The sequence below is a fragment of the Salmo salar genome, chromosome 11 (assembly GCF_965601325.2).
Source record: "Salmo salar chromosome 11, fSalSal1, whole genome shotgun sequence".
Lineage (NCBI taxonomy): Eukaryota > Metazoa > Chordata > Actinopteri > Salmoniformes > Salmonidae > Salmo > Salmo salar.
The window spans coordinates 105,673,400-105,685,512 of NC_138301.1; the positions used below are offsets into that span (position 1 = coordinate 105,673,400).

The 12,113-nt window shown below is 45.4% G+C and overlaps 1 protein-coding gene across 1 annotated transcript in view; it reads left to right on the top strand.

Annotated features, from left to right (window-relative positions):
• LOC106563458 (leucine-rich repeat transmembrane protein FLRT1) overlaps positions 1–12,113 on the top strand; it is a 56,171-nt gene that overhangs the window by 16,138 nt on the left and 27,920 nt on the right. The window contains exon 2 of the mRNA XM_014129064.3: positions 11,753–12,113. This exon is cut by the window's right edge and continues 1,022 nt beyond it. The gene's annotated coding sequence lies outside the window, so the exon portion shown is untranslated. The remainder of the gene's footprint in view (positions 1–11,752) is intronic.

Consider the following 12,113-nt stretch of genomic DNA (forward strand, 5'->3'; position numbering starts at 1 on the left):
AAATGTAACATCCCATATTTGGCCAGCTATGTAAACACTAACATTGATTTATCCTGCAATGGATGTCATTCAGTTGGTAACATACATTTTTATCTTCTTCTAATGCTTCTTAATTAAGGTGAATGTAATCTAAAAGTAATCAGATTACGTTACTGAGTTTGGGTAATCCAAAAGTTACGTTACCGATTACAGTTTTGGACAGGTAACTAGTAACTGTAACAGATTATATTTAGAAAGTAACCTACCCAACCCTCTATCTAATCAATGGAAAATGGAATCAAAATGATGGATTTAAAAGTTAAAGGACAAGGATAGGCTACAATGACCAGTAGCCAACAGGTAGGGTGCTACTTAATATTCTGAATGGAGTTGTTGTTATTTGTAACTGTAGGATGAGAAAGCGTGTGCACTGCATCCTCAGTTAGCCTAGCTAGCTTAACTAGCTTCTCCCAGTTTGATGCAGTCAAGACAGTTACAACGTAATCATATTTGATGATAAATAACCTAGCTATGGCAGCTATTAGTCTACTATAGCGCGAGTCTTGGTTGGTTGCTGTCTCTCGTCTCTTGCTCCCTCCTCCCTGTGTCACTCGCTCACAGTATAGTCCCTTCCTGCTTACTAGAATTGCACTTCTCTCCCTCCCCTCGCGCTTTATCAGCTCTGGTTAATAAAGTAGCTTAAAAATGTACTTTTCTGCTGCTTCCCACACTTGGATTGGATCAGACCGGTTCTGGATCCAACCAGGTCTAAATGGAATGGGTCCATCTGTCCTCGGGTCCATTCGGAATGGGTGACTCTATTTAAAAATGTATTTATGCATATCGGGTCCAGGTGGGAAAGCCCCAGGTCCATTTCGGAACGGGTCAACTTTTTGAACCTGTTAAGACCTATATTCCATACCCACTGGGCACACACTGGTTGAATCAATGTTGTTTCCACGTCATTTCAATGAAATTACATTGAACCAAAGTGAAATAGACATCTGTGCCCAGTGTTTTTTTTTACCCCTTTTTTCTCCCCAATTTCATGATATCCAATTGGTAGTTACAGTGTTGTCCCATCACTGCAACTCCCGTACAGACTCGGGAGAGGCGAAGGTCGAAAGCCATGCGTCTTCCTAAACACGACCCGCCAAGTCGCACTGCTTCTTGACACACTGCTCGCTTAACCCGGAAGCCAGCCGCACCAATCTGTTGTAGGAAACACTGTCCAGCTGGCGACCTGAAGTCAGTGCGCATGCTCCCGGCCACCACAAGGAGTCGCTAGAGTTCAATGGCACAAGGACATCCCAGCCGGCCAAACCCTCCCCTAACCCGGACGACGCTGGGCCAATTGTACGCCATCTCATGGGTCTCCCGGTCGCGGCTGGCTGCGACACAGCCGGGGATCGAACCCTGGCCTGTAGCACTGCGACGCCGTAGACCACTGCGCCACTCTGGAGGCCCCGGGTGCTGCATTTCTGTTAATACTCTAATACAAAGGTTCCAGTGTGTAGTCAGGTTCAGGTGAATACTATTGTCACACAGAGAGACACATTGGTAAAAACCAAAGTGGATCACCAGAATACCTATGAGAACGTATTGTACAGGCCTGTCACTGTGCAGCTCATCTTGCTGGGTTGGGAGGGGTGCTGTCACTATAGCAGATGTCTATTCTCAATTTTACAGAAATAATACAGAGTGCCACCTGAATTCCTGATATACAATTTTCCAAAGTGTCAGACAGCTAACAGGCTTCAGTAGAGGACTCATAGTCAGCCATATGAGTGTGAATTTGTTCCAGCTTACACGCTGTCTGGAAATATTAGAGAAATACTAGCTTAGCAAACATACGAAGTTGTCTCAACTTCTCAATTGAAGTGAAGTCATTGCCTTTGTGGCGGTGTTATTAAGGGAGTGGGTTTATGACTAGCAGTTTTTCAAGAACTAAAGGAAGAGCTGCACTCACTTTCAATTGTAAAATCTGCAATATAGCTAATGGAATATTGCCTTGTGGTCAGTGTGGGAAAGGACCCACAAGACGAAAGTTGACACAGAGAGAGAGAGACAGCGGAGAGAGACAGGGGGGGGGGAGAGGGGGGGAGAGAGAGAGGGGGGAGAGCGAGAGAAGAGAGAGAGAGCGAGCGAGAGTGTTAGAGTGGAGTGGGGGGTTGTTGGAGTAGACCGCAGAGAGAAAAGGAATTGAAAGAGAAAAATAGGAGAGTAAAGGGAGCGAAACAAGAGACAGATGGAGAGTGACAAAAAGTCAATCAAGTGGGCATGTGGAGACTGAGATGTAGAAACATTAGGGATGCTTTACGTCAGAGGGAGAGAATCAGGACCTCGAGAATTAAACGGGGACTCTGCCCAATGTCCCCCTATTCTCTCTTTACTGCTGTCTCCTTCCATTTGTCTCCCTCTGCTGCCTCCTTCAATCCCTCATTCTCTTTCTCCGTTAGTGCGTGTATTGTACAGTATGGTGGCTCAAGTGGCCCAAAGCCTGTGGGATGTGTCAACATGCAAACCCATTAAATCATTAGAGCCCATTTATTATTAACTCAGAATAACACACAGCTGAGGATGCAACTTTTAAAATGGAAGTCACAGACAGTGCTGCTCACTCAGCTCTCCCCCCACTCTACCTTGCTGCAACATCAATCGAAGCCAATATGTCATTTTTCACACCCTCCAAAATGTGGAATTGACCAAAAACAGTGTCTGTATTGATCAAATAACCTGTGAACACAGGCGGCAACTATGGTTTAGTGGATGACACCCTGTCGCCCTCCTGAGGGGTTGAAAGTTGTAATTTAAAGGTGTCATCCAAATATGAGTCACAGATGAGATTAGCCTGTGTTCTCTGCACGCCCTCTGTCCCTTTCCCTCTCTCCCTCCCTTCCCCAGTGACTGCCCCTCAGCTTCTCTCTTTCCCTCCCTCCCTCCCTCCCTCCCTCCCTCCCTCCCTCCCTCCCTCCCTCCCTCCCTCCTCCCCCCCCCTCCCTCCCTCCCTCCCTCCCTCCCTCCCTCCCTCCCTCCCTCCCTCCCTCCCTCCCCTAGTGCCTGCCTCCCAGCTTCTCTCCCTCCTCTCTTCTCTCTCCCTCCTCTCTGCTCTCTCTCTCTCTCTCTCTCTCTCCCTCTCTCTCTCCCTCCTTCTCCCCTTAACTCCCTTCTCCACTGCCTCCCTACCAGCTTCTTTCCCTCTTGCTCCATCCCCTCCCTCCGTCTCTGTCTCCCCCTCCCAAACTTTTCTCTGTGCGTTGACCCTGTCCCCTCCCTCGCTCCACCTGTGTGACTGTGTGACTTCAGCATTAGAGGAGGGAGGTAGAGAGGAAGCAGAGATGTATAGAGAGGGGAGAGAGCTGAGAGGAGGGAGAGATAGGGAGACAGAGAGGAGGGCGAGAGAGAGCAGTGAGGAGAGAGAGAGAGCAGTGAGGAGGGGGAGAGAGAGCAGAGAGGAGGGAGAGAGGAGAGCAGAGAGGAGGGAGAGAGAGAGCAGAGAGGAGGGAGAGAGAGAGCAGAGAGGAGGGAGAGAGAGAGCAGTGAGGAGGGAGAGAGAGAGCAGAGAGGAGGAGAGAGAGAGCAGAGAGGAGGGAGAGAGAGCAGAGAGGAGGGAGAGAGAGAGCAGAGAGGAGGGAGAGAGAGAGCAGAGAGGAGGGAGAGAGAGAGAACAGAGAGGAGGGAGAGAGAGCAGAGAGGAGGGAGAGAGAGAGCAGTGAGGAGGGAGAGAGAGAGCAGAGAGGAGGGAGAGAGAGAGCAGGTAGGAGGGAGAGAGAGAGCAGAGAGGAGGGAGAGAGAAAGCAGAGAGGAGGGAGAGAGAGCAGAGAGGAGGGAGAGAGAGAGCAGAGAGGAGGGAGAGAGAGAAGAGAGGAGGGAGAGAGAGAGCAGAGAGGAGGGAGAGAGAGAGCAGAGAGGAGGGAGAGAGAGAGCAGAGAGGAGGGAGAGAGAGCAGAGAGGAGGGAGAGAGAGAGAGCAGAGAGGAGGGAGAGAGAGAGCAGAGAGGAGGGAGAGAGAGCAGTGAGGAGGGAGAGAGAGAGCAGAGAGGAGGGAGAGAGAGAGCAGAGAGGAGGGAGAGAGAGAGAGCAGAGAGGATGGAGAGAGAGAGCAGAGAGGAGGGAGAGAGAGAGAGCAGAGAGGAGGGAGAGAGAGAGCAGAGAGGAGGGAGAGAGAGAGAGCAGAGAGGAGGGAGAGAGAGAGCAGAGAGGAGGGAGAGAGAGAGCAGAGAGGAGGGAGAGAGAGAGCAGAGAGGAGGGAGAGAGAGAGAGCAGAGAGGAGGGAGAGAGAGAGCAGAGAGGAGGGAGAGAGAGAGCAGAGAGGAGGGAGAGAGAGCAGAGAGGAGGGAGAGAGAGCAGTGAGGTGTCTAGCACTTAAATTGCCTGTTTATTTCCAGTCATCGCATCAATTACACTGTGTGTGTGTGTGTGTGTGTGTGTGTGTGTGTGTGTGTGTGTGTGTGTGTGTGTGTGTGTGTTTGTGCATGCGTGTGTGTTGAAGGGGGAGCCAGTGTGTGGCAGCCCTGAGATCGGCAGCAGAATCTCTCCTCTCAGGGGAGAAGGGGCGTGTCTGTGCTGTGTGACAGGCTGCAGTGATTAGTAGAGCTCAGCGGACAGCATTTATCCAACTCAGCCGAGGGCATGGACAATTTTTGCCTGCAACTCTGCAATTTGTCTCCCTACACATCATATAGGGACAAATGGGGGTTTGTGCACTTTTCAGTCATGTGTATTCTTATAGGGTTACATGTATGACTGGTAATGTTATTTTTCTCATGTACTTAGCTACATATATTTTTACATAAGAACATGTTGATAATTTATTGTTGCTACTATAGTATTATTAGTGTTACTACACAGGTATAAGAGCAAGTAAATGCAACGGGAAGTGGATCTTCTGACTTACATCCTGTGACAGAAGGAGATGACAGGAGCTGAAACCATCATCTGAGAAGGAAGGTGCATTAGGGATTCTTAATGAATACTACTTAATTACTTTGCTGAGTGCAATCATTCAGCACATTGGCAAGTGATGATGCCTGTTATTAGGGGGTGAAAAAACAGCTGATATGCTAAAGGCCCAGTGCAGTCAAAACATATTTTCCTGTGTTTTCTATAAACACTATGAGGCTGGAATAATGATGATAATTCCCTTTTAGTGTGAGAGCTGTTTCAAAAGACAACCTGAAATTTCAGCCTGTTTTGGTGGGAGGGATTTTTGGCCGAGCTGGTGACATCATCAGCAGGTAAATGGGTTAATAGACCAATAAAGAGAGTTACAAACCTTTGCCAATAACGACTAGTTTTCAGTTTCCCCCTCCCCACTCAGACCCCTCCCAAACAGTCTTAGCAAAATTCTTGTTTGAGAAATGTCTCTTTGTAAAGAAGCTAGAAAACGTCAAAACAAGCAGTGCTTTTAATCAACTAGTGAATAGCCAATCATAGACAGAGATAGTCTTCAGAAACAGCTCAGTCCTGTAAGATAGAGGAAGCATGCTCATTAGATTAGAATAACTTGTCCTCGTGCCAACTTGATCGCTTATTGATCACATGCTTGGAGCAAAGCAATCACAGGCTGATTCTTTTAGTAGGGGGATGGTCTCTTCAACCACAAATCTTACTGGTTGGCTTACCTCTGTCTCACAGGAGGTTGGTGCACCTTAATTGGGGAGGATGGGCTCGTGGTAATGACTGGAGCGGCATGGGTGGAATGGTATCAAATACATCAAACACATGGTTTCCATTCACTCCATTCCAGCCATTATTATGAGCCGTCCTCCCCTCAGCAGCCTCCACTGCTCTGTTGGTACAGTATATTAGCGCGTGGCACATGGATCGTGTGTGTGTGCGTGTGTGTGTGTGACAGGTTTATTGACCTGTCTTCGTCCCCCAGGGATGCACACACAGCTCTTTTATGACCAGTGAAATAATGAATCATCTGATAATGAACCTGAGACTGTTAATTAGAGCTCCATCACAAGGAGGAACGTTTAAACAGCTCCCCATCTATCACCCCCTCCGTTTCTCTCCTCTTCTATCTCTCCATTCTCATATCCTTTAGAACATGGCCTGTCTTTCCTTCTTGACCCTCAAAAACCCACACCTTCATCATTCCTTGTCCCTCTATTTTCACTCCCTCTTTCTCCTCTCTTCCTCCTCCTCTATCCTCCCTGCTGTCTTTACATGAGTCTCACTGGCTACTCCACTTGGCTCAGTTTGCACCAATATTTGTGTTTCCGACAAAGACTGCTCTCCTGCCGCTATCTCATCACTTAATATTTCTCCCACCTCTTTCATTCCTCACATCTCCCCCGCAACCACTCTCTCCTTCCCCCCCTCGTCTCTCCTCTACCTGAATTAGGCACGTCAAAGATCATCCAGTTGAACGTTTAGAGAGGCGACTGATCGGAGAGGGGAATAGAGGATGGAACCGTCTGAAGGGCTGAAAATGGTACCTGCACAAAGGGCTGCAGACAGAGCAGGGGGATGGAAATATCATTTTATGGAGAGAAATCCACAGATGAGGAGAAAGGGAGCCAGCGATAATGATTCTGAATGAGTTTAGAGAGAGGTGGAGAGGGTGGGAGACAGAGAGAATGAGAGAGGGTAAAATGAGATGTACTGCATATGTACTGCATATGGGTCTCTTAATTAACTGTGTTAAAAGCTTTCTTATTAGGACTGATGCTCTACAGTGGAGGGAGGAAGAGAAAACACTCTCCTTCAGCTGCACATCCAGCCCAGCCTCACAGACACAGAGAAAAGGGGAGAGACAGGGAATCAGAAGGAAATGTTGTCTTTAGCAGGAAGGAAGAAAAGTCTGAGACCATCTTTTAATGTCAGTTCATCTAACTTAGTTTATCACTTTGCTCTGTATTTATCCTTTTTTTAATCCCCCACTCCACTCCCCACCTCTCTCTCTCTTCCTCCCTCCATCCCTCTCTATCTCTCTCTCTCTCTCTCTCCCTTTCCCTCTCACCCTCTCTTCTCTCTCTCTCTCTCTCTCTCTCTCTACCTCTCTCTCTTTCTCTCTCGCGCTCTCTCTCTCTTCCTCCCTCCATCCCTCTCTATCTCTCTCTCTCTCTCTCTCCCTTTCCCTCTCACCCTCTCTCTCTTTCTCTCTCGCGCTCTCTCTCTCTTCCCCCCCCCCCCCCTCTCTCTCTCTCTCTCTCTCTCTCTCTCTCTCTCTCTCTCTCTCTCTCTCTCACTCACTCCACTGCCAGTGAATAGATGTAATGTGTAACACAGTGTTAAAAGTCCAGTCACATCGCAGCGTGTCTGTGTGTGAGAGTATTGTCTGTGTGTCCAATAATTTCAGGTTACTCTCCAGTCACTGATTCATATTAAATCAGAGTGACTAATAAACGGACACACACACACACACATGCACAAATCGACGCACACTGTATTGTATTCTTAATTTATGTACTCGACACATAAAGGATTTTACTCTTCTGTAATACCCCCTGGGAATGATATAGGCAGGAAGGAGAGAGTGGAAGAGAAAGGCAGACAGAAGGGAAGGCTGTGATGCTTCAATTAAGCAATAAGGCCCGAGGGGGTGTGGTATATAGCCAACATACCACGGCTAAGGGCTGTTCTTAGGCACAGTGCAACGTGGTATATTGGCCATATACCACAACCCCTTGAGGTGCCTTATTGCTATTATAAACGTAATTAGAGCAGTAAAAATAAATGTTTTGTCATACCTGTATACCACGACTGTCAGCCAATCAGCATTCGGGGCTGGAACTACCCAGTTTATAATGTAATTTTAATAATAGAATAAGCTATTAAACACTGAGTAATAAAACCGGCACATCTTCACATTTTACTGCTGACTGTTGACTACCAACTGTCTCTGGGTGGCTGTTCTGCATACAGTACCCACACATCATCCACACATCATCCACACATCATCTACACATCATCTCACACATCATCCACACATCATCTACACATCATCTCACACATCATCCACACATCATCTCACACATCATCCACACATCATACACACATCATCCACACATCATCTACACATCATGTCACACATCATCCACACATCATCCACACATCATCCACACATCATCTCACACATCATCCACACATCATCCACACATCATCTACACATCATCTCACACATCATCCACACATCATCTCACACATCATCCAGACATCATCCACACATCATCTCACACATCATCTCACACATCACCCACACATCATCCACACATCATCTCACACATCATCCACACATCATCCACACATCACCCACACATCATCCACACATCATCTCACATATCATCCACACATCATCCACACCATCTCACACAGTATCCACACATCATCCACACATTATCCACACATCACCCACACATCATCTCACACATCATTCACATATCATCCACACATCATCTCACACATCATCCACACATCATCCACACATCAACTCACACATCATCTACACATCATCCAGACATCATCCACACATCATCCACACATCATCCACACATCATCCACACATCATCCACACATCATCCACACATCATCTCACACATCATCCACACATCAACTCACACATCATCCACACATCATCCAGACATCATCCACACATCATCTCACACATCATCCACACATCATCTCACACATCATCCACACATCATCTCACACATCATCCACACATCATCCACACATCATCCACACATCATCTCACACATCATCCACACATCATCTCACACATCATCCACACATCACCCACACATCATCTCACACATCATCTCACACATCATCCACACATCATCCACACATCATCCACACATCATCTCACAATTCATATGCAGATAGACTGACTTCAAGCCATATATAGAGAGTTGGGACAATGTGGTTTCTGTCTGAATGTTCCAAGAGAGCCCCTTTCTCCTCCATCACCGTTGCGAAGTGATAATTGACACTCCCGCGTTGTGCTGTTTATTTCTGATAGTTTTCAAAACCTATGATGATGTCTAGTGAAAGCAGATATGCAATTTGTTGACACTACCACACAGTACAGACTTGGATACACATTCTCCCCAATGCCAATTAATGAATAATCTGTTAAATTTGCTGCTCTGTTTTGTTTGTTTACAACGGCTCCATTACAATGATTTATATATACACTAGGCGACTGATAGGGGGCGCTGTGTTGAAGCCTTCCTCAGCATTGTACAAAATATTTTGGAAGCAATAGAAATGCATTTATTATTCTACTTTCATTTTTTGTCACATTTATTATATAACAGATATCTTAATGCCTACTTTTAAATTATATTATGTGAGCTAAACATTTTTTAAAAACTGATGAAAAAATATAAAACATTTCCCTTAAAGTATAATTTTTTGGTTTTAAATTATATGTGAGCTAAACATAAAAAAACAGAGGAAAAAATATATAACAACATTTCCCTTAAAGTATAGTTTTTTGAGATTACTAATGTTACTGTCCCCACTACAACCTGTAACATGTAATTTTGTGCTTGAAACATTTAATTGAAATACTGTAGAATTCCATTCATTCCTATGGAGGACTGCTCCTACTGGGGAGTGCCACTATGGCTGACCAGGGGCTTCAAAGCCTCAATGGCCAATACATAGCATCAGCAATCCAGGGTTTATATACATCATTGGTCCTTTCATATGGAACTGTCAGATGTGCTTTCGTATTGTTACATTACAAACATTTTGATAATAGAGGCGGTAACATGGCAGCCATTCTAAAACCTGGCTGAGCTCTCTACACTCTTAGAAAAAAGGGTTCTGAAAGGGTTCTTCGGCTGCCCCATAGGAGAACCCTTTTGGGTTCCAGGTAGAACCCGGTGTGGAAAGGGTTCTACCTGGAACCCAAAAGAGTTCTACCTGGAACCAAAAGGGTTATACATGGAACCAAAAAGGGTTCTTCAAAGGGTTCTCGTGTTGGGACAGCTAATGAATCCTTTTAGGTTCTAGATAGCACCTTTTTTTCTAGGAGTGTATATATACAGTATATGACTCTGGACTGACTAATTCAGACAATCACAACATTATCACATTCACATGTATTCACAATCACATACTGTACACAAGCTGCAGAAGACCCACATATAAAACATATGTAAGCATTCACAGCATCTCCATCACACATTTAGAGCACATATACTCAACAAATACCAAAGCAATCTTCCACAAAATCACATTGATAATACCCCTTCACACACGGCCGTACGTGTTAAGGATTGTGTTTGAGCAGCGTCGGGTTCTCCTCAGAATTGACCAGTGCCCCTTCCCTGTCCCTGGTTGACCTCAGTCTCCAATTAGGTGAACCATTGCTCAGGCTGACAGCAATTCCTGCCTCCAACTTATTCTCCAATGAGTTCATGACCCCCTCCTCTCTTCCCTGTCACCTCCCTTTCCCTTTCCTGCTCCCTCTCTCTCTCTCCCTCTCTCACTCCCTCTCTCACTCCCTCTCTCTCTCCCTCTCCATCTGCCACTCCCTCTCTCTCTCTCCCTTTGTCACTCCCTCTCTCTCTCCCTCTGTCACTCCCTCTCTCTCTCCCTCTGTCACTCCTTCTCTCTCTCCCTCTCTCACTCTGCCTCCATCTCCCTTCCATCCCTCACTAAATGATCAATTGAGAGGCAGAGATGAGGTGGTGGCGTGTGCAGAATAGTTAAACTGCTAGAGCAAGGATCACACACTCTTGAGTCATGCACCTAGGCACCCACACACACACATACTCACACATACTCACACATACTCACACATACTCCACACACACACACACACACACACACACACACACACACACACACACACACACACACACACACACACACACACACACACACACACACACACACACACACACACACACACACACACACACACACACACACACATATTCACATACACCCTCACAGCTATAGCCCTACATAAATGCAGTTTTATTCACACACATATATGTGAATGTTGTTCAAGTCTCTTTCATACTTCACACTACTTAGAAAGGGTGTTATCACAGGTGTTTCTCACACATCATTGCAGTCCAATGTGAGACATGGGTCTGCATTCTGAATACATTTAAATGTTAATTCTCCAATGTGCTCATCGTTTCCCGCCCGACATGACCCATTACCCATTGGTGCGTTGGCTAAATGCTGTTCACCGTATTAAAAGGTGCATAAAGGGCATTTACGTGCATTTACTTCTGCTAAATCTCTGAAGTATGTGAAAAGATTGAAATAGGTCTTACATCAAGACTGTTTCTGCTCTCACACCAATATCTTCCTCCAGAGCTCCGTGTGGTATTATTACTGAGTGTTATAACTGACACCTGGAAGGGTTCACACTGGAAGTACAACCGTTGGATACAATGATCAGTGAATGGAGGGATAGATGGTCAAATTATTCTCTAGCATTTATTCCGATTAATGCAGTATCTTATTGCGCTTTTCACCATTCATTAATCATCGTAACACGTTATTTTGTCATAATACAAAATCTAACCTGTGACCTCTTCTCAAGTTCTAGCAGCATTTTGAACCATGATTGGATGACATTGTCTGTCTTCATTCTAAATGTATGATATATTTATTGTATATTATTATAATATTTTTTTTTTATCATAATTTTTTTTGTTTTGCCTATGTAGAGCTTTGAGATAAGACTGTAATGAAAAGCGCTATATAAATTAAATGTATTATTATTTTATATTATTATTGTACTGTATTATTAGTACAGCACTCACACATGCCTGTGACTGTTTTCTTCACAGACTGTCAGAGACGGAAGCTTCCGCGGAGCACCAAACCACAGGTGTGACTGGAGAGAGATTTCAGCCACTCTGATCAACACAGAGAGGGAGCTGTCTCTACTGACGTCAGAACCGGACGACCTAAAAGAAACTTTCACAAAAGTTTCAAGAACGCTACCCTCAAACAAGCAAGGCTGAAGATATCAAGTCTTTGAAGTGGACTGAGTATCATGTCTTGAGATTGGCCTCAGTTTGTTTTTAGAATATCAACCCTAATGGTTGACACGGCCAGGGTTTAATGCTCCCAATGCTGTTAATTCAAGAACACATTTCTGTCTTCGTAGAAGATTAAAGTACTTGGTGGGATTCATTTTTGGTAAAG